Source organism: Pseudophryne corroboree, chromosome 7 (assembly GCF_028390025.1).
Source record: "Pseudophryne corroboree isolate aPseCor3 chromosome 7, aPseCor3.hap2, whole genome shotgun sequence".
Lineage (NCBI taxonomy): Eukaryota > Metazoa > Chordata > Amphibia > Anura > Myobatrachidae > Pseudophryne > Pseudophryne corroboree.
Window position 1 is genome coordinate 238,125,818 of NC_086450.1, and position 24,179 is coordinate 238,149,996.

General features: G+C 44.7%; 2 pseudogenes; both read right to left on the bottom strand.

Annotated features, from left to right (window-relative positions):
* Positions 1-12,897: 12,897 nt before the first annotated feature.
* On the bottom strand, positions 12,898-13,015 carry LOC134947229 (5S ribosomal RNA; annotated as a pseudogene).
* Positions 13,016-19,997: 6,982 nt separating this feature from the next.
* LOC134945973 (5S ribosomal RNA) lies at positions 19,998-20,115 on the bottom strand (annotated as a pseudogene).
* Positions 20,116-24,179: the final 4,064 nt, after the last annotated feature.

The window sequence follows — 24,179 nt, forward strand, 5'->3', positions numbered from 1 at the left end:
ATTGATTGGACGACTACGCAAATCCTGGCATGGGGTTCCTCCTGTGCTGAGACATGTTTGTTTAAAGTATTGCCTGTCTGTTCTTCCTCCCCCAGGTCGTCTGATGTTCCACCTCCTCCATATCAAGATTTCACGGATGTGTTCAGTAAAGCTTCTGCTGATATCCTTCCTCCTCATAGAGAATGGGACTGTCCGATTGATCTCGTTCCAGGGAAGGTTCCACCTCGAGGCCGAACTTATCCGTTGTCTCTGCCTGAGACGCATTCTATGGAGGAATATATTAAAGAGAACCTAGCAAAGGGGTTCATTCGACCTTCTTCTTCTCCAGCCGGCGCAGGCTTCTTTTTTGTAAAAAAGAAAGATGGTGGTCTGCGGCCGTGCATCGACTACAGAGGTTTGAACGACATTACCATCAAGAACCGTTATCCTTTACCCCTGATTACTGAGCTCTTTGACAGAGTTAGCGGAGCTACCATCTTTACAAAGCTGGACTTGCGAGGTGCATACAATCTCATCCGGATCCGTGAGGGTGACGAGTGGAAGACCTCCTTTAACACCCGTGACGGACATTATGAGTACCTCGTCATGCCCTTCGGATTGAGCAATGCTCCAGCTGTCTTCCAGCATTTTGTCAATGAGATCTTCAGAGACATTCTATACCGTCATGTCGTGGTCTATCTAGACGATATCCTCATTCTTGCCAACGATTTAGAGGAACATCGTTTTTGGGTTAAAGAGGTTCTGTCCCGTCTCCGTGTCAATCATCTCTATTGCAAATTAGAAAAATGCGTCTTTGAAGTCAAGTCCATTCCGTTTCTAGGGTACATTGTGTCCGGTTCCGGACTAGAGATGGATCCTGAGAAACTACAAGCAATCCAAAATTGGCCGGTACCCTTAACCCTCAAAGGGGTCCAGAGGTTCTTAGGGTTCGCCAACTATTACCGAAAGTTTATACGAGACTTTTCCACCATTGTGGCGCCTATTACTGCTTTCACTAAGAAGGGTGCTAACCCGTCCAAGTGGTCTGAAGAAGCCATGCAAGCATTTCATCTTTTAAAACAAAGGTTCATCTCTGCGCCTGTTCTGAAACAGCCTGACATCGACTCTCCTTTCATCTTAGAGGTGGATGCCTCCTCCGTTGGAGTAGGAGCGGTGTTATCTCAGAGGGCTAAAGATGGCCATTTACACCCTTGCAGTTTCTTCTCCCGGAAGTTCTCCCCAGCTGAGCGCAACTATGCCATTGGCGACCAGGAGTTGCTAGCCATCAAGCTCGCTCTAGAAGAGTGGAGGTATCTGTTGGAGGGAGCTTCTCATTCAATCACCATACTTACAGACCACAAGAACCTTTTATACCTGAAGGGCGCACAATGTCTCAACCCTCGTCAGGCCAGATGGGCACTTTTCTTTTCCAGGTTCGACTTTAAACTCCAGTTCTGTCCGGGCTCTCAGAATCGCAAGGCCGATGCCCTTTCCCGCTCATGGGAGCAAGAAAATGAGTCAGAGTCTTCAGACAAGCATCCTATTATAAATCCGTTGGCATTCTCCACGGTAGGGATGGACTCTACGCCCCCATCAGGGAAAAGTTTTGTGAAGCCGATGCTAGGAAGAAGCTCATGCATTGGGCCCATGCTTCCCGTTTTGCCGGACATACAGGTATCCAAAAAACCCTGGAGTTTATCTCTAGGTCCTATTGGTGGCCAACTCTGAAAAAGGACGTCTTGGAGTTTATTGCATCTTGCCCAAAGTGTGCCCAACATAAAGTATCCCGCCAGTCGCCTGCGGGGCAACTGGTTCCACTATCCGTTCCCCGTCGACCATGGACCCACTTGTCGATGGATTTCATTACAGACTTACCCATGTGCAACAAGTTCAATACCATCTGGGTGGTAGTTGACCGGTTCACCAAGATGGCACACTTCATTCCTCTCACCGGTCTTCCGTCAGCTTCCAAGTTGGCTCAAGTATTCATACAAGAGATCTTCCGACTCCACGGTCTTCCTGAAGAAATTATCTAAGATCGAGGAGTTCAATTCACAGCCAAATTCTGGCGAAGTTTATGTCAAGTCCTCCAAGTCAAGCTAAAGTTTTCCACGGCTTACCATCCTCAGACCAATGGTCAAACCGAGAGGGTGAATCAGGACTTGGAGGCCTTCCTCCGCATCTATGTGTCCTCCTCTCAAGATGACTGGGTTCAATTACTTCCCTGGGCCGAGTTCTGTCATAACAACCAGTATCATTCTTCATCTGCTTCAACACCATTCTTCACTAACTTTGGATTCCACCCTAAAGTCCCTGAGTTCCAACCGCTTCCAGCAACTTCTGTTCCCACAGTGGATATCACCTTGCATCAGTTTGCCAATATCTGGAAGAGCGTACGTTCAGCTCTGCTCAAGGCATCGTTCAGGTACAAGAAGTTTGCGGATAAGAAGCGTCGAGCAGTTCCTGCTCTCAAGGTGGGTGATCGGGTATGGTTATCCACGAAGAATTTGAGGTTAAGAGTTCCCAGTATGAAGTTTGCACCTCGCTATATCGGTCCTTTCAAGATTGAACAAGTCATCAATCCTGTTGCTTACAGACTCCAGTTGCCTCCCTTCTTAAAAATACCCAGGACATTCCATGTTTCCCTGTTGAAACCGCTGATCTTGAATCGGTTTCATTCCTCACTTCCTCCAACTCCGAAAGTCCAAACTCAACGAGGCGTTGAGTATGAAGTGGCCAAGATCCTGGACTCACGTCACCGTTACGGTCAACTACAATATCTTATTGACTGGAAGGGTTATGGTCCTGAGGAACGTTCATGGACCAATGCTTCTGATGTCCATGCTCCTGCCTTGGTCCGGAGATTCCATTCCAAGTTTCCTCAAAAGCCAAAGAAGTGTCCTGGGGCCACTCCTAAAGGGGGGGGTGCTGTCACGATCCGGGTATCTGGACGCCATTTCTTACCCATCAGATGCCTCCTAAGGCTGGCTCAGCGCTCCAGGACCGGATCCCATCTGTTATCCTGATGTGTACATTCCTGTATCCTCTCCTGTCACTCTGGGACGCTGTCACAGTAAACGCCATATTACACCTGGCATGGCGTCTCCCGCGGCCTCCGCCGCCGTCCCTGAACTTCTGCATGCAGAGTGTCTGAGTGGCGATTACGTCAGCCGCGGCCTCCGCTGTGTCCGCGTGGTTGGATGTGCATCTGTCAGCCTGGCGCCTCCTGTCTCCGGTGGCCGGCGCCGCCATTACTGTTTTCATTACCACATGGATTACAAACCAAACTTCCCTCCAAGTGTCTGCATGGGCGCAGCCATCTTGGATTCTGTCAGCTGATCATTTCCACCAATCTGTTCTCAGTATTGATAATCTGCATAATTGCCTAGCCAATCCCTTCCTTGCTGCAGGTATAAATACACTGTGCCTGAGCAAGGAAGGCGTCAGTGCTTTGGTTGTCAAACCTAGTTCCTGTTTGTCTCTCTCCTGTGATTGTCTTCCAGGTTCCAGCTCCTGTCTCAAGACTTCCACCATAGAGACCCGCACCAGCATTCCACCTGCGGTGTAGCCTGACTCTCCAATCCATTGTGGATTCATCTGTTTCCAGCTACAACATTACCTGCTTCCAGCTCAGCTTCCAGCAGAGTACAGCTTCCCTTAAAGGGCCGGTGTCCTTTCTACACTTTACCACTCTCCACCGGTATTATTATTTCTCCACTCTCAAGTTCTACATTTCAGTTCATATTTCATCGCTCCCAAGTTCATTTATTATTTAACTGGTTCCAGCCAGTATCCACTCCGTGCTAACAACAGTCTGGTTCCAGCCAGTATCCACAGCAGCTGTTTTATCTTCAGCAACCCAGCTTTTCCTGGAACACCAGCTGGCACAATCCTGGGTTATCTCCATTGCTACAGTCGGGCCTGGTAAGGACTTTCCATCTAGAAGATCATAAGAACTATCTCACACTACCAGTGCCCTGTGGCTCCTGCCATCCTGTAGTACCCAGGAACTGTATTTATTCTTTGCTGACTTTTACGTTTTCTTTTACTGCTGCTGTGTTGCGGAGTTGTCATAATAAACATCATTGACTTTTATCCAAGTTGTCGTGGTCACGCCTTCGGGCAGTTATTATTCATGTTACTTACATGTCCAGGGGTCTGATACAACCTCCCAGGTTCCGGTACATCTCAGCCCCTACAACTGAGGCTGCCTCCCGTCAGCTCAGGCCCTCAGTTGTGACACTCCACCTCTGGCTTCAGAGGGTACTGTGGGATTTTTGGAGCTATCCTACCATCTTTTACTTGTACAACTACCGGAGCTACGTTTGCCATTAATCCAGTGTCCTGTCCATCTTTAGTCCAAAGTGACTCTGGTATCTGAGATGTCATTTCTTCTACTTGGGAGGGAGTCCTATTTGTCATAGTGGTATGTGACATTAATTTTGACGGGGAGTCTAATATGTCTCGTACTTCCTGAGCGTGATTCTCAGGTATGTCCAAGAATACACCTTCAGGAGTACAATAAATGACGCACCCCATTTTACACAGTAAGTCTCTTCCCAGGAGATTGGTCGGTGCCGATGCAGGTTGCAAAAAGGAATGCTTGGTATGTAAAGGCCCTATTGTAATCTCTGCTGGTTTGCTAACAGGGTAATGCTGGACTACTCCTGTTACTCCCACGGCTGGAATTGTCCTACCAGTGGTCCTCATGCCCACTGTCGAATTTATCACTGATTTGGCCGCCCCTGTGTCTACAAGAAAGTTTAATGATTTACCAGCTACATTGATTGCAATTTCTGGTTCACTTCCAAGACTTGCAATCAATTTTACTGGCTGCAGATTACAGGTATGGCCACACCCCTATTGGGTATGGTGACCTCCCTGAATCCCGCTGGCAGCAACTACTTGTGATGGAGTTAATTGGGAGCTACCAGAGGCTTGCCAGTCTCTGTTCGGGGGGTATCTTTTTGTTTCCCCTGCATGTGGCTCATAACTCCGTTTCTGCGGACCCTGATCCCAATGTCGTGTGTCGTGTCGTTGTCTAGGGGGTTGGTATGAGTTTCGTACATTCTTTACTCTACAATCTCGTGCCATGTGTCCCTGTTTATGACAAGAATAACAAGTAACCACACTTGACTTACCCACAGGGTTTGGTGATACAAACAAAGGCTGCCTTGTGGTCAGGGCCTGTATACTTACGGCCATTAACTTATCACTTTGTTGTTCCCTGTGTCTGGTGATGTTCCTATCGTGATCAATAGCAGCCTCTCTCAAAGTAGCCACAGACAGACCTCGCCAACATGGTTGTGTGGTCTGTACCCTAGTCTTTATAATGATTCTTTTAAACCATCCATCAGTACCGATACTGCTACTTCTCGATGGTTTATGTTTGTTTTAATGTCCTCTATGCCTGTGTATTTTGCCATTTCTGATAATGCTCTGTGAAAATACTCTGCAGCTGTCTCTGACTCCTTCTGTTTAATGGAGAATATCTTGTTCCATCTGACTACCGCTGGGAAATACTCTTTTAACTGTAAGTTTATTCTTTTTACATTATCTTTGTTGTACACATCTGTAAGAGGTACATCCTGATCTAATCCGCAATCAGCTAAAAATTGAGTTGCGTCAACATTGGAGGGTAAACATGCTCTCAGCAATATCTGCCAGTCTTTATTGTTGGGCTCTACAGTGTTACCTAAGTCTCTGATGTATTTTTGACTGGCAACTAAGTCTTTTCTAGGGTCAGGGAATTCTGACACTATGGTCCTTAATTCCATTCTGGAAAATGGGCTATACATGGCAATGTTCCTCACAGGGGTGACTCCTGATGTGTCAGTTTTCCCATTTGGAACAGCTATTACCCTAACAGGAGTAACTCTAACAACATCACTCTGTGTGGGTTCTACAGCCTGTGGTGAAATGGCTTCAGCATAGTGTATGGTGCCGTACTTACCTGTAGATACGACCTCACCTATCCCTCCGCTAGGGGCCTTTGTTACTAATCTCGTGGGTGGAGCTGTGCCTACTGTGGTCTCTGCTATGGTGGCTGCTAGAGAGAGCGCTGAAATTGTTGCCGATTCGTCTTCTTGATCACACTCCTGAGGAAAGTTCAAAACAGGGTACAACTTGCACGGGTTAATACTTGTATTGGTTAATTGGTTAACATTATCTTTAACATTTACACAGTTGCTAAGTGTTTGTGTGTTACACCTTAGTGCGTCATTCTCCGCAACCAATTTCTCTCCTGATATGTATGGTGGCGGTGGGGCCGTGGCTATCAGTTTTCTGATTGAGCCAGATCCCGCCGCCTGAGCCAATCCTCTCTGTATGTCACCCTCCTGTTGCCACAACTGCAAATAATCATAATGCTTGATTCGTCTCTTTGCTGATTTAATGAGACATATCCTTCTCCTTAAATTCGTTAACACTTCTGTGCTGAAGCTACCTACTCTTGGGAATTTCTCCCCGTCATGTACTGTCATTCTCTCCCATTCATCACATAAAGCTTCTGTGTGACTTCCGTATTTCTCACACATTACATACCTTGCCGACCCAATTGGTCGGTTCACTGAATCAACCCGAACCGAGGTTGATCGCCCCCTACCTGAACAAGTGGCCCCCATAGTTCGAAGGTGTTGCTTTATTCAACCAACCCTTACGCAAACCAAATGTCCAAAATAGGCTGACGGTGGCGGTTTACCGAGTACCCCACTCACTCGCCCACGCCGACCAATACGACCTGATCACACCGATATGGTGCTGGCGTACTCGACCTAGGGCCCCTGCGACCTGAACCTCTATTTACTGGAACCTGTGAGGGTGATCCGAAGAACACTTACTCTTTCCAGTAACTATTGGTTGCTGGATAGTTCCTGAGTGAGCAGCGAACTTCCCTTAAAATAAAAAAAAATACACAAATCACGTTAGAATGTACAAATAGCGTTTATGACCTTCGTACACAAATAGTACCGGTCAGGTTTACTAATGCACACAATTACGTGCGGTAAAATCGTTTAGTACACAAGCAACTAATCTTATGTACTGAGCGACCAGTGGAATCGAAAATTGCGGCTACGAATTCCTTCAGCCAGAGCTTATATGGCCTATATGGGTGTTGCACCAACCCTTTCTTGGTGTTGTGCCTGTGGACTGTATAGCGGACTTCCTTGTCTGCTGTACCTGAACCTGTTGGTCTGCTATGACCTCCTGGTCTGTTACAGTATGACCTCCTGGTCTGCTACACTCTAATGCTCAAATTGTATGTTTTAACCAGGGATGCCTCCCTAGCCACCATGTACGTCACTTACACGCATGTACCTCACGAGAACTCGACTTTTCTTGTGGTTCAACCTGTAAAATTTTATACAACACACTCACTCACCACCTGTACACTTTTGTTTCTATTTCTATTTCTGCGCAGAAATTTTTCTTTAGACCAGATGTGTTACAAATTAGGAGAAGGATCTGTTAATTTAAATTTGGAATGTAAAAAAAAAATTTGCGCGATTTATCGCCTGGCGTTATTTACCACGTGGCGCTACTTATCGCGTTGAGAGGAGAGAAAAAAAACTTGTGATTTGAGTTACGTGGGCGTACCCGTACGCTCCGTTGCGTAATATACGCTGCGTGCGTCGGCCCTTGGATTGCGTACGCAAGTCTCAGTCTTTTGTTAGAGACACGTGTACGCAAAGCAAAGATCCACCGTAACACAATTTATACGTTTATCAATGTAGATGATCCTTTATCATCTACCGCGCACCACACTGACTTCGCCTTGTCTCTCAGGCACAGCTGTGTGTTTGTCTATACTTTAACTATGTTACCTTTACTCTTAAACTATGAAATAGTGACAAATCTCTCTAAGCACGTTTATCAACTATAGAACTGGCAAACAGGAGAGTGACATACGAAAATACACAAATAAAAAAAAGAAATGCAGATGTATATGTGTGCGTGCGTGTGTACGCAAGACAGAAAAATAAACAGTTTTTAAAAAGACACTATTGTTTTGTTCTTACCTCCGGTTCCCGGATTCCTTCAGCACCCTTTACTAAGAGAAGCAGACGCTTATCCAAACAGCACTACGAGGAATATGATCTCCCGCCCTTTGCTACTGGATAATGTCTGCTGAAATTACCTAGTGTAGATATGTGAAGGACAGGACGAGCCCGCAATTGATAAAGCTAAATATTTATCGTATATAATACCCTTTATGAGGTCTAAGAACACTGTACGCTATCTACGTATGAAGTACCGTAAGGGTACGCTAGTTGCGTAACAATCGCTTTGCCGTGATCGAGACGCTCAAGCGTCACGTTCACTCACGGCCAAGAGATCACAGGCAGGCACGTTATTGGCTGTTAACTAACGTAATGATTCGCTATAGCGTAGCGGACGCTCGGGACCACGAGGAGATCACCAGCGGCGCTGACGCTCACTATATTAAACCTTTGTATCTAAACCATAAACAGTGTATTGTGCAGTAAAACCTTAGTGTAATGTTAGAGTGTAAATGCAACACAGTATAACCTTATTACCTTTAAAGCTGTTCGAGCGTCACCGACGCTCTGAGAATACTTAATACTATAAGAAACACACAGATACCGTGCTCAGGGTCCAACGCCTAAAATATATATTATGAATGCTATACTTGCAAAAGAGTTAAACACAATACAAGTCATACACTACAATATAACATAGACTACCTAACCAGATAACTACACAGGAAATACAATACAATACAATACAATTTAAGGGAAAATGAGAGAGAAAGAGAAGGAGAGAGAGAGAGAGAAATTGAGAGAGATTGGCTCGGAATAACAAGAAGATCAATATGATTGCGGAGAAACACTTACGCACAAGGGGAAACGATCGCATGCGCCTCGATATCCAGCTCCCGATTATCAGCAATGAGAACCGTTGAAGAGAGTGAACTGGATATGGTCGGCCTGCCTATTTATGCCCCACACACAATACAATTCAATGGTCCCTACAATCTCATTGTTCATTGGACACAGGAATTCGGCTTCGCATTATAACAAAAGGTCATAGGTTGATTCATACAGGTGGGTTGTGACTGCTTCCAACTGTTTAGGTGGGTGGGATACTGAGTTTCCCGCCGCATGACTAAATAAGAACAAATAATAGTAAATGGACATAAACTTCTTATGTCCATAACTATTCGCATGAGCGATTAATCCGCTCCAAACCAACACCGGAATATTGCTATTTAAATACTCTTCCGATGGGTACCAAACACCACTGTATGACCCCTGTTAGACCCTTCGTACAATACAAAGAGGGATCTCTCTGTTCAGGAACATGCTATGTTAACTAAACTTTCAGAATCTATCAAAAGGACCATGATCTACAAAATACATTATTACTGAAAATATGTAACGATTGAGTCGCACGCTACGATCACATAAACTCTACCGTAAATACGCATACCGTGCGCCTGCGGGTGCCCGCGACTGTGAGTATGCGCACGCACGGGAGAGCGCACGCATGCGCAGCGCGGACCAGAATGAGGTGCAAATATGGCAGTGTGTATAGAGATATTTTTCTGACTTTGACAGCAGCATGATTGAAGGGTCTTTGTTTTGCCTCAATCATTTGTCAGCCTGAAGCTAAGGTAATTACTTAATAGCACCTGTCATCTGCATTTAAATATGTGTTCAGTGCAGGAACACATGGCTTCCAACGCTGGACCAGCCAGCCAGACGATAGGCCTGGGGGTGTGGGATTTATGCTAGGAAGCCATTTGGGATGTACTACCAACACATAGACATTTCTATAATGGGTGCAGTGTGTGCAGTGCACACGGGCCCATGGGTCCAGGGGGGCACACACCGCACACACTGCACCCATATATTAAACTTACTACTCTGTAGTACCGCGATGGCGGCCCTGCACTGCGGAAATAACTTGAAAAATGTCAATTTCTAAACGATTTGCACATGCGCACTGGAGCTGTCCCCGGGAACTTGGCACCTGAGCATGTGCGGTAGACTCTGGCATTTTGCCAGAGTCTACTACTGCCGGAGAGGAGGGGGCCCACGATGAAGGCTGCATGCAGGTCGCCTCCTCTCTTAAAATGCCCCTGTACCAACATGCCTGTAACCTTCGAGCAACTTGCATCTGATTTGTGACCTGCCATTCTGTGAAGCCTATGCTGTTGAAAAGTTACCTGATGCTGTCCTTCTGAGTAAAAAAATAAAGGAGCTTGGATTTTATCCAGTGTACTGTATGTGATCCTTTTCACATCACCTGATAGAAGTAATCAAATAGCATATCTCCCAAATGTCCCAATTTTTGCTGGACAGTCACCTTTTTTTTGGACTGCCCTGCTGTCTCACCCGCAGGCCCCAGTGTCTCGTGGTGGTGGTGGGGGCAGTTGGTAAACCCTCTCTCACTTGCTGTTCTGCTAGAGCAGCAATGTATAAATGCTGTGTGCACAGCGTCTATTCACGGGAGACAGAAGGGATGGAGGCATGGTCAGTAGCTCACAGAATGCTGGACATGCCTCCGCAATGACGAAAACAGGAGGCATGGCTCATGATAGCATCATTCCGGCGAATGCACGCCCCCCTTTTTGCGTGGCCACGTCCCCTTTTTGGGTGCGCACGCAGGAATCACATCCCGCTTACTCACAACGTTAGAAGGTATGAAGTAGTCTTTTGTTATGCCAAAGGGGACAGTGTTCTACTGAAATTAACTTCCCTCTGACCAGCAAGTAAGACTGCAGCTTTTATGTTTTCATTAATATAGATTTCCAGTGCATGATTATGTCTTCGCATTACACTAAGCATTTATCTATACTTGTTTATAATAAAGTTGTAATGGTTGTATCTGTAGATATAAGTTTTTTTGAGAAATGTACTCCTTGGGACTGTGTATGATGATCTATGGAGACAAAAATTTTTTTTTCTGAACTTTAGTTTGTCTGTTTATTCCAGCATCACGTAAAAACTGTGTGATGAATTTGGATCATGTTTTCACTATTGTATAGCTTAGTTCAGTGGTTCTAAAACTGTATGCCTTGGGACACTTGCACGGGTGCCCTGGGTTGGTGGTCCAGGACCAATTCAAATTATTTATTGTCAAAGTAATAGGCAAAACTAGTGCTGGTGTGCACCGGACATTTTTCGGGTTTTGTGTTTTGGTTTTGGATTCGGTTCCACGGCCGTGTTTTGGATTCGGACACGTTTTGGCAAAACCTCACTTAAGAATTTTTGTTGGATTCGGGTGTGTTTTGGATTCGGGTGTTTTGTTTTCAAAAAACCCTCAAAAACAGCTTAAATCATTGAATTTGGGGGTAATTTTGATCCTATAGTATTACTTACCTCAATAACCATAATTTCCACTCATTTCCAGTCTATTCTGACCACCTCACACCTCACAATATTATGTTTAGTCCAAAAATTTGCACCAAGGTCGCTGGATGACTAAGCTAAGCAACCCAAGTGGGCGGCACAAACACCTGGCCCATCTAGGAGTGGCACTGCAGTGTCAGACAGGATGGCACTTAAAAAAATTGGACCCAAACATCACATGATGGAGAGATAAATAAAAAAAAAAAGAGGTGCAAGATGGAATTGTCCTTGGGCCCCCCCAACCACCCTTATGTTGTATAAACAGGACAAGCACACTTTAACAAACCAATCATTTCAGCGACCGGGTCTGCCACACGACTGTGACTGAAATGACTGGTTGGTTTGCGCCCCCACCAAAAAAGAAGCAATCAATCTCTCCTTGCACAAACTGGCTCTACAGAGGCAAGATGTCCACCTCCTCCTCATCGTGCGATTCCTCACCCCTTTCACTGTGTACATCCCCCTCCTCACAGAGTATTAATTCGTCCCCACTGGAATCCACCATCACAGGTCCCTGTGTACTTTCTGGAGGCAATTGCTGGTAAATGTCTCCACGGAGGAATTGATTATAATTCATTTTGATGAACATCATCTTCTCCACATTTTCTGGAAGTAACCTCCAATTCTGATCGCTGACAAGGTTACCGGCTGCACTAAACACTCTTTCGGAGTACACACTAGAGGGGGGGCAACTTAGGTAAAATAAAGCCAGTTTGTGCAAGGGCCTCCAAATTGCCTCTCTTTCCTGCCAGTATACGTACGGACTGTCTGACATGCCTACTTGGATGCTGTCACTCATATAATCCTCCACCATTCTTTCAATGGTGACAGAATCATATGCAGTGACAGTAGACGACATGTCAGTAATCGTTGGCAGGTCCTTCAGTCCGGACCAGATGTCAGCTATCGCTCCTGACTGCCCTGCATCTCTTGAAAACTGGAGAGAAAGAAAGCTCTTGTGTGGGCGCACTCTTGAAAGAAAAGAGAGAAGAAAAAATTCTTCAGATGTGAAATAGAAAAGATATTTAAAACATATGTTTATTTAAGAATTAATTAAAAAGTTAATAATATCCCACTGTGATCAAAAGAAAAAGATTTTTTATTTTTTTATTATTTATATCAAATGAGAAAAATATGCGAAAAATAAGGAATGTTCTGGTCTAAATAATCACACGAGACGGATTAGAAAGGTTGCAGACACCTGATAGTCTGACACCCGTTTCTCCTGACCAGCACAGAAATTCTGTGTTAATAAGACCAAGCAGGAAGATCCAATTTATGTCTTTGAAAGTCCACTGAAGGGGTCAATACTGGACAGATTACTGGTCCCCTGTTGTACATATGGCACAATTTGTCAACATATTTTACACATTCCTGGACGTTTACTGGTAGACGTAAGAATAGGAGGAAAAAAAGGAGAAAAGCAAGAAGAAAAAAGAAAGAAAAAACCCAAAGCTGGGTGTAAAGAAGGGGAAAAGGAAGGAGTGAATATGGTGATACTGCTGTTGGTGTCCACCCTTCAGGTGAAGGGGAATAGTATCCTACTCTACAACACCAGGTATTCCCAGGGAGTCTCCTCTCGGGTACTGACCTGGCCCACCGCTGTTTGGCTTCCAAGATCGGACAAGATCGGGCATTAACAGCGTGGTATGATAGTAGAGAGGCTATCTACCAATGAGAGTGCACCTATGTAAGAAGAGTGAGAGAAGATGATAGAAAAGGATACGGTCTGATAAGTGTGTGGATCTGCTTTCCACGTTAGGCAAGGTGAGTTAATTACCAAATAGTGACGTGGTACACCCTGGATCGTGGATGAGAGTCCACTGAAAAGGGGTAGGTCAGTGAGGATGAGAAAGAAAAGGTATGTAAAGTGTTGATAGAAAAAATAATAAATGACAGTCAGTTTATGTTGATAAACATGAGATGGTTATCCCAAAAAGAGGGAACAAATATCTATATATATGGCAAAAAATGAATAACATCAGAGAAAACGTCAGGTAAATTTGTGAATCCCAATGAAGATAACAGATATGTTTTGTGCATAGGCACCTATGAGTACAGTGATATAGATTCACTATTAATATGAGGACAGTGCGAAACACTGTTCAGGTAAAAAACTGGTGACAGAATGTGCAGCAGGTTAATTAACCTATATTCATAAAGATTAATGAATTGTGATATACATGGGAAATCCCCCAAATTATAATCACTAGTATATCTTATGCATTATACACATGTCACCATAAGGATTTAGATATTGGAAATGATACTCATAGTGTTAGATTTCGGGAGCCAATGGTAACCAGCAGTCCTCCATGGAAGAATCTCCTGTTGGGGTCCGTGGAAAACGCGTTTCGCCCGTTGGGCTTGTTCACTTCCGGGATCTCGCATTTCCATTCTAAGTGTGGGGTTTAAAAACCCTGTTAATTGAAATAACAGCCAATCAAACGTTACTTCCTGATTGAGCATGGGGGCGGGGATGATAAGTGTGTCTGTGCAGACTATGGAAGCGTATTACCAGCGCTTCCCAGCCGACGTCAGCGGCACGTGATCGGATCGAGATCACAGGGGAGGCGGCGCTAGTAAGCATGCGCAATGAAGACCTCCCTGTCGTCATGGTAACACGGTGCATAGAGCGGCGCCATGTTGGGAGAGGGTATTCCAGGAGTTAATGCAAAGGTCTCCCTGTCGCCATGGTAACCTGATGCGGAGGGCGGCACTATATTGGGAGAGGGTATTCCAGGGATTGTAGGTAAGTATGTTATCCGATATAAGAATTAGAGTGTGGGTTTTGGTGCTCACTAAAGTGTCAGGCCGAGGTTGTGAGCTGGTATTCGAGCTTATATGGCGGAGGCTGTAAAAAGAAGAACACTCTATTTGGTGAGCTGATCTGGGCAAAGGACATAAACATACGGCCCTTTAGGAATCCCCTGGACCAAAATATGGATAAATAGAAAATAAGAATATAAAATTAAACAGTGTATCATCCATAGAATGTGAAGTTAAACGGTGTATAATACATGGAGTAATGGAATCATATAAATGGAACGCTGAATTGAGAAATGCTGACAGTGGTGATATTGGGGATGTAAAATTAGGGTGCTGTCAGTGGGAGCATGTGGACGACGCATCCCAGATCTTTTGGAGTGGGCGTGTCTGGAGTCGGCAATATATGGGCGGACAGGGAACAGTGGGAAAAGAGGGGAGGGGAGGGGGGGGTTTGGGGGGTAGTTGGGGGTGAAACAGGGTACAAAAGGCAGGGAAGGGAAAAAGACATAACTGTGACCCTGGTGATCGGGTCACAGGGACGTGCTGGACGGGGATAGTGCCTAAGTGCAGGAAAGGAGTGTCATGAGGGACGATAAGGGGGACGGCATGGGTTGGAAGGAAAGAGGGGGGAGTGGATTAGGGGGGTTTTGTGGAACCGGGATAATTAGATTAGGTTAAATGAGCTAGGAGTGTACTGATGATTGCAACGGGGTGCGAGATTGGAGTGGGTTTTTTTTTAATGCATGGATGTGAGTGTGAGAATATTGCCTGGATGACTAGGAAGAAATGAGGAAATGGAAAAGAGAGGTGAGGGCATGGGGGTGTGTGCAATGGGAGGAGGGGGTTTGTTAAATGAGTGGGGTTGGCCATGTATACTGTGGACTAGGATAGATGTTGATAAAGGGATGAAAAAGAGAGAAGGGAAGAGAGGAGAAAAGAAATGAGAAAAGAGGAATAATTGCCGGATGAAATGGTGAAAGTGGAGATGTGAGTGATAACTATTGGATGAGGATATTAATTGTGTGGGGGAAAGGGGTGAGATGCAGTGGAATGGAGTGAAGGGGGCGATAATTGAATTTGCTAATTGGGTAAGGGGTGACAGAGAAAAAGAAGTGTATGGGGCATGATGTGCCTTGGGACCTAGAGAGTGGGTATGGACTGGGAGATGAGATCTGCAGTGGGTGGGGTGCCCCCCTGAGTGGGGAGGCCTATGGTGTGGTGCAAAGTGATATCACTGGGATAGGGAAAAATGTTATGAGGGGTAGGAACAATCCTGGGTTATATGGAAAATGCGTTATATACAATGTATCAAGATTGTGTATAGGAGAGGTGAAATTATACTGAAAAACACGAGGTGGTGGATGTAGGGGGACCACCTGCATGGGTGAATGTGGGTGAATGATATGGGGTGGAAGGTCTGGGATGGAAAAAATTGATTTGATGGATTAGGAAGGGGGGGGTTTCAAAACTGAGGAGTAGCAATAAAATTGAAAAATGGTTAGAGGTGTATGCCCCTGATGCGGGGCGAGGCTGGGGGAGGGTGGGAAGGGATGCAGTTAATGGAATAATGAGTGATGGTAAAACACCTGAATTGTGACTGATCTACGGGGTTGGCGTAGACCCTCTAAAATGGCAGGGGTAGATAGAATGAGGAGGAAATAAAGAATATAGATCCATTAGGATCCATGGACATGATTACTGGTGTTTATAGAAAAGCACCATAGTTAATGTTTTCATTCAGTCCATGGGGTCTTAGAGTACCGAGGCGAAAGATCCATTCGCTCTCTTTTTTGTACAATTCTTTGGTCATGTCGCCTCCTCGTATGCCCAAGTGAATGCGATCCAAGCCAAAGACTTTAAGATCCTTCATCAAACCTTTGTGCTGAAAATGAAAATGTCTGGCAACCGTAGTGAGTTGTCTCATACGTGCCAGATCTTTGGATGCGTTTCGAATATTCCCCAGATGTTCTAAAACCCTCTCTTTTAGTTTTCGTGTGGTCATACCGACATATTTCATATTGCAGCTGCAAGTAATGCAGTAGATTACCGCTTGAGTATTGCAGTTAAAGAAATGTGATATTGTGGTTGATTGACCATACTTGTCTGTGACCATATTGGTTTGAAGTATGTCGCACATTGGCCGCACGGAAAAGAACCTGTTGTGGCCGGCTTCTTACGTGCTGTGGTCAGCAAGTGGCTCCGAACTAATCGATCTTTGATGTTTTTTGATCTACGCCAGCTCATCTGTACCGAAGGGCCCACAGCAGAGGATAGATCCGGATCCAGTTGGAGTATGGGGAGATGTTTAGTTATAGCATCTTTGAGCATTCTCCACTCCGGGCAGAAAGTTCCTATAAATCTAACTGAATCCGCATCTTCTGAAATTGTCTTGTTGGTCCTGAAAATTAGTTGATCTCTCTTCACAGATATGGTGGATTGGTAGGCTCATTTTAGTGATCGTTTGCTGTATCCTCGGGCAAGGAGGCGACTGGTGAGATCCCAGCTCTTGATTTGAAAGATATGATCCTCAGAGCAGCTGCGCCGGAGTCTAAGATATTCTCCTTTCGGTATATTCTCAATGGTCGGCGGGAAATGAGAACTAGTTTGGAAAAGGAGACTGTTGGTTGCAGTCTCCTTCCGATATAGCTCTGTTTCCAGGTAGCCCGTGTGAGATCTATAAATGTTCAAATCGAGGAAGGGAACCTTCTCTGAGCTGATGGTATGAGTCAACCTGATGTTCAAATTGTTGGTATTCAATAGTCCAATGAATTCCATTAGGAGTTCCCTTTCTCCGTTCCAGATGATAAACACGTCATCAATATACCTCAACCATAAATCCACATGCGTGGTATATTTCTCATTTGCTAGGTTGAAAACATGGAAATGCTCCCACCAACCCAAAAACAGGTTGGCATACGTTGGGGCGCATGCTGCGCCCATTGCTGTTCCCCTTATTTGCAGAAAAAATTGATCCTGGAACACGAAGTAGTTCTTAGATAGGACAAAATCAAGTAACGTCAGAAGAAAATCCGAGAAATCATTGGCTCCTCCTTGATCCAGGTAGTGCTTGACAGCTGTGATTCCTTGGTGGTGATTGATACTTGTGTAGAGGGCTTCTACATCTAGGGTTACCAAAAGGAGATTATCTTCACAATGTACATTATGGATCTTGCGCAGTAAATCTGCTGTGTCCTGCAAGTAAGAAGGTAAGGCAAGGACATAGTCACGAAGATAAAGATCGAGGAACCGACTCGGTTGTTCCAAGAGGCCCCCATTACCAGACATAATTGGTCTTCCAGGCGGTGTAGAGGCATCCTTGTGTATCTTCGGAAGTAGGTAAAAGGTGGGTGTTCTTGGATTCTGTGTTGTCAGATATTTTTGTTCGGATCTGGAAATCGTGCCTTGTTTTATTGCCCGTTGTATTATGGAGTTAAAGGCATTCAAAAATCTCGTGGTAGGATCATTAAGAAGTTTTTTGTAGCAGGAGATGTTATGGAGTTGCCGATGGGCCTCAGCAATATACATTTCTCATGGCCAAATTACGATGTTGCCACCTTTATCAGATGGTTTAAAAATCACGTCATGCCAGGTTTCCAGTTCTTGTAGTGCTTTGCGTTCTTTAAATTTTAGGTTCTTGGGAAAATGATGGAGGCCCTGTCTAGTTTGGGCATAAATGTCATCGAATTCTTTGGAAACTCGGTTAAGAAATACCCTGATCTCCGGGTTGTTATTATCAGGAGGAAAAAATTTCGATTTGGGTCTGCATTGGGGCCTGTGGGTGGTTGGTGCATCCATACTCGATTCTGCCTGTAGTTCTTCCAATTCTCGGATAGCGTTGAGGTCGTTGGTGGAGAGATCCGAATCAATATTATTCTCTAATTGTCTCCCTTGTTGTTTGGAGAAGAATTTTTTAGGAGAAGCTTCCTACCAAACAATCTCAAATCTTTCTCCCAGGAGAATCGGTTAAAAGGTTTTGATGGGGAGAAGGAAAGTCCCTTGGTAAGTACTGCCATGTGGTCCGGAGACAGGGACCTAGTGGATAAATTGATGACTTGCAGTAGACCCGAGTTATTGGAGTCTATCTTACTGGTTTTCTCTGCCGGGCCGGATATCGTGCTGTCCTTGATATATCCCAGTCTGAGTTTCGACCGTCGTGTCTTCTTTCCCCCTCTCCTTGTTTTCCTCGTGTTTTGACACGGCCTCTTGATCTCTGACTTGGGCCTAAAAAACGAGGATGGAAGTTGTCAATTTCCTCTTGATTCTCAAAGGTTTCGCTTGCCGAATCTCCACTAGTGGAAGATTCGAATTCTGAGAAGGTGGGATCTTCTCTTGGTTTTCGGCTCCGACTTAGAGGTGTCGGATTCCACCTAAAAATATCACCTCTCGCGAAGTCTTGTTTATCGCGAAAGAATTTGGTCCGCTTGCGATCCACTATAGTTTGTTCATACAGATCGATTTCCTTCTTATGTTTTTCGAAAGCCGCCTGAAAGGGTAAATCCTTTTCCCAAATTTCTAGGGTCTTACCGATTTCCTCTATCTCTTTCTCCACTTGGTCTAGTAACAAAGTATCATGTTTCACCAAAAGGTGAAGTAATTCATGTGAGCACTTGAGTAGGGCCGCTTCCCATTCGCTCTTCAAGTTATCACTCGCAAGAGGAAAGGAGGGAAATACCTTGGGTCTGAGGCCACGAGGCACGATCTTATGTTTGATATAGTTTTCTAATGTCGTAACATCCCATGAAAGCCGTGTCCTCTTCTGCAAATTCTTCTGTAGCTTGGAAAAGGAGGTACGCCAATCTGAATTGGGAGTGGTATGTTCGTAAGTATCTGAAAAGGGGTCCGCAATGTTAATATTCGGACGTTTTGATAATTCAGTTTTCCGGGAAAAGGTGGACATGTTGGGTTGACATAGCCTATTTAAATATAAGTGTCACCCACCTGTTCTCAAGTCTGTGAAGACTAGCTTGGCAATCTAGGGAACTAACTATAAAGAATGGCTGCTAAAAAAAGGGATCCAGGGGAAAAAGTATGGAATTAACTGAGTAAAGAAGCAAAAAGCTAATCTGAGGAGACCGTACCTTGGTCAGAAGCTGTATTTATCCTACAGCATAGAGGATTACTAACGAAAGAAAAAGCGACCTGGCACCGGTATAAATTGTGAAAAAGTGAAAGAGACCAAATGTGGACAATTATTGGAAAGAGAAGACCTTTCAATTACAGTCCCTATTGGTGGTGCGCCCAGAGCTAGAAAGTACATGTACTTGAAAACTGGAGAGAAAGAAAGCTCTTGTGTGGGCGCACTCTTGAGAGAAAAGAGAGAAGAAAAAATTCTTCAGATGTGAAATAGAAAAGATATTTAAAACATATGTTTATTTAAGAATTAATTAAAAAGTTAATAATATCCCACTGTGATCAAAAGAAAAAGATTTTTTATATTTTTATTATTTATATCAAATGAGAAAAATATGCGAAAAATAAGGAATGTTCTGGTCTAAATAATCACACGAGACGGATTAGAAAGGTTGCAGACACCTGATAGTCTGACACCCATTTCTCCTGACCAGCACAGAAATTCTGTGTTAATAAGACCAAGCAGGAAGATCCAATTTATGTCTTTGAAAGTCCACTGAAGGGGTCAATACTGGACAGATTACTGGTCCCCTGTTGTACATATGGCACAATTTGTCAACATATTTTACACATTCCTGGACGTTTACTGGTAGACGTAAGAATAGGAGGAAAAAAAGGAGAAAAGCAAGAAGAAAAAAGAAAGAAAAAAACCAAAGCTGGGTGTAAAGTAGGGGAAAAGGAAGGAGTGAATATGGCGATACTGCTGTTGGTGTCCACCCTTCAGGTGAAGGGGAATAGTATCCTACTCTACAACACCAGGTATTCCCAGGGAGTCTCCTCTCGGGTACTGACCTTGCCCACCGCTGTTTGGCTTCCAAGATCGGACGAGATCGGGCATTAACAGCGTGGTATGATAATAGAGAGGCTATCTACCAATGAGAGTGCACCTATGTAAGAAGAGTGAGAGAAGATGATAGAAAAGGATACGGTCTGATAAGTGTGTGGATCTGCTTTCCACGTTAGGCAAGGTGAGTTGATTACCACATAGTGACGTGGTACACCCTGGATCGTGGATGAGAGTCCACTGAAAAGGGGTAGGTCAGTGAGGATGAGAAAGAAAAGGTATGTAAAGTGTTGATAGAAAAAATAATAAATGACAGTCAGTTTATGTTGATAAACATGAGATGGTTATCCCAAAAAGAGGGAACAAATATCTATATATATGGCAAAAAATGAATAACATCAGAGAAAACGTCAGGTAAATTTGTGAATCCCAATGAAGATAACAGATATGTTTTGTGCATAGGCACCTATGAGTACAGTGATATAGATTCACTATTAATATGAGGACAGTGCGAAACACTGTTCAGGTAAAAAACTGGTGACAGAATGTGCAGCAGGTTAAGTAACCTATATTCATAAAGATTAATGAATTGTGATATACATGGGAAATCCCAAAAATTATAATCACTAGTATATCTTATGCATTATACACATGTCACCATAAGGATTTAGATATTGGAAATGATACTCATAGTGTTAGATTTCGGGAGCCAATGGTAACCAGCAGTCCTCCATGGAAGAATCTCCTGCTGGGGTCCGTGGAAAACGCATTTCGCCCGTTGGGCTTGTTCACTTCCGGGATCTCGCATTTCCATTCTAAGTGTGGGGTTTAAAAACCCTGTTAATTGAAATAACAGCCAATCAAACGTTACTTCCTGATTGAGCATGGGGGCGGGGATGATAAGTGTGTCTGTGCAGACTATGGAAGCGTATTACCAGCGATTCCCAGCCGACGTCAGCGGCACGTGATCGGATCGAGATCACAGGGGAGGCGGCGCTAGTAAGCATGCGCAATGAAGACCTCCCTGTCATCATGGTAATACGGTGCATAGAGCGGCGCCATGTTGGGAGAGGGTATTCCAGGAGTTGATGCAAAGGTCTCCCTGTCGCCATGGTAACCTGATGCGGAGGGCGGCACTATATTGGGAGAGGGTATTCCAGGGATTGTAGGTAAGTATGTTATCCGATATAAGAATTAGAGTGTGGGTTTGGTGCTCACTAAAGTGTCAGGCCAAGGTTGTGAGCTGGTATTCGAGTTTATATGGCGGAGGCTGTAAAAAGAAGAACACTCTATTTGGTGAGCTGATCTGGGCAAAGGACATAAACATACGGCCCTTTAGGAATCCCCTGGACCAAAATATGGATAAATAGAAAATAAGAATATAAAATTAAACAGTGTATCATCCATAGAATGTGAAGTTAAACGGTGTATAATACATGGAGTAATGGAATCATATAAATGGAACGCTGAATTGAGAAATGCTGACAGTGGTGATATTGGGGATGTAAAATTAGGGTGCTGTCAGTGGGAGCATGTGGACGACGCAGCCCAGATCTTTTGGAGTGGGCGTGTCTGGAGTCGGCAATATATGGGCGGACAGGGAACAGTGGGAAAAGAGGGGAGGGGAGGGGAGGGGGGGTTTGGGGGGGAGTAGGGGGTGAAACAGGTACAAAAGGCAGGGAAGGGAAAAAGACATAACTGTGACCCTGGTGATCGGGTCACAGGGACGTGCTGGATGGGGATAGTGCCTAAGTGCAGGAAAGGAGTGTCATGAGGGACGATAAGGGGGACGGCATGGGTTCTCCTTTTTTTCCTCCTATTCTTACGTCTACCAGTAAACGTCCAGGAATGTGTAAAATATGTTGACAAATTGTGCCATATGTACAACAGGGGACCAGTAAACTGTCCAGTATTGACCCCTTCAGTGGTCTTTCAAAGACATAAATTGGATCTTCCTGCTTGGTCTTATTAACACAGAATTTCTGTGCTGGTTAGGAGAAACTGGTGTCAGACTATCAGGTGTCTGCAACCTTTCTAATCCGTCTCGTGTGATTATTTAGACCAGAACATTCCTTATTTTTCGCATATTTTTCTCATTTGATATAAATAATAAAATAATAAAAAATATTTTTCTTTTGATCACAGTGGGATATTATTAACTTTTTAATTAATTCTTAAATAAACATATGTTTTAAATATCTTTTCTATTTCACATCTGAAGAATTTTTTCTTCTCTCTTTTCTCTCAAGAGTGCGCCCACACAAGAGCTTTCTTTCTCTCCAGTTTTCAAGTACATGTACTTTCTAGCTCTGGGCGCACCACCAATAGGGACTGTAATTGAAAGGTCTTCTCTTTCCAATAATTGTCCACATTTGGTCTCTTTCACTTTTTCACAATTTATACCGGTGCCAGGTCGTTTGCCCTGCATCTCTGCCAGCTGGTGGTTTTGGAAATGTTATCCTTTTCCTGGCAGCTCCAGTGGCGTGAGAAAATGAAGGAGGAGCTGTTGGCGGGTCACGTTCCGCTTGACTTGACAATTGTCTCACCAGCAGGTCTTTGAACATCTGCAAACTTGTGTCTGCCAGAAAGAGAGATACAACATAGGCTTTAAACCTAGGATCGAGCACGGTGGCCAAAATGTAGTGCTCTGATTTCAACAGATTGACCACCCGTGAATCCTGGTTAAGCAAGTGAAGGGCTCCATCCACAAGTACTACATGCCTAGCGGAATCGCTCCGTTTTAGCTCCACCTTCAATCTCTCTAGCTGCTTCTGCAAAAGCCTTATGAAAGGAAAGACCTGACTCAGGCTGGCAGTGTCTGAACTGACTTCACGTGTGGCAAGTTCAAAGGTTTGCAGAACCTTGCACAACGTTGAAATCATTCTCCGCTGCACTTGAGTCAGGTGCATTCCCCCTCCTTTGCCTATTTCGTAGGCAGATGTATAGGCTTTAATGGCCTTTTGCTGCTCCTCCATCCTCTGAAGCATATAGAGGGTTGAATTCCACCTCGTTACCACCTCTTGCTTCAGCTGATGGCAGGGCATGTTCAGGAGTGTTTGCTGGTGCTCCAGTCTTCGGCACGCGGTGGCTGAATGCCGAAAGTGGCCCGCAATTCTTCGGGCCACCTACAGCATCTCCTGCACGCCCCTATCATTTAAAAAAAAAATCTGCACCACCAAATTAATTGTATGTGCAAAACATGGGACGTGCTGGAGTTTGCCCACATGTAATGCACGCACAATATTGGTGGCGTTTTCCAATGTCACAAATCCCCAGGAGAGTCCAATTGGGGTAAGCCAATCTGCGATGATGTTCCTCAGTTTCCGTAAGAGGTTGTCAGCTGTGTGCCTCTTTTGGAAAGCGGTGATACAAAGCGTAGCATGCTTAGGAATGAGTTGGCATTTGCGAGATGCTGCTACTGGTGCCGCCGCTGCTGTTGTTGCGGCGGGAGGCAATACATCTACCCAGTGGGCTGTCACAGTCATATAGTCCTTAGTCTGTCCTGCTCCACTTGTCCACGTGTCCGTGGTTAAGTGGACATTGGGTACACCTGCATTTTTTAGGACACTGGTGACATTTTCTGACGTCTGTGTACATTCTCGGTATCACCTGCCTAGAGAAATGGAACCTAGATGGTATTTGGTACCGGGGACACACTACCTCAAGCAATTCTCTAAGTCCCTGTGAACTAACGGCAGATACCGGATGCACGTCTAACACCAACATAGTTGTCAAGGCCTGAGTTATCCGCTTTGCAGCAGGATGACTGCTGTGATATTTCATCTTCCTCGCAAAGGACTGTTGGACAGTCAATTGCTTACTGGAAGTAGTACAAGTGGTCTTCTGACTTCCCCTCTGGGATGACGATCGACTCCCAGCAGCAACAACAGCAGCGCCAGCAGCAGTAGGCATTACACTCAAGGATCCATCGGAGGAATCCCAGTAAGGAGAGGACTCATCAGACTTGCCAGTGACATGGCCTGCAGGACTATTTGTGTTCCTGTCTAAGGAGGAAATTGACACTGAGGGAGTTGGTGGGGTGGTTTGCAGGAGCTTGGGTACAAGAGGAAGAAGGGGTTTAGGGGGTCATTCCGAGTTATTCACTCGCTAGCAGATTTTAGCAGCATTGCACACGCTAGGCC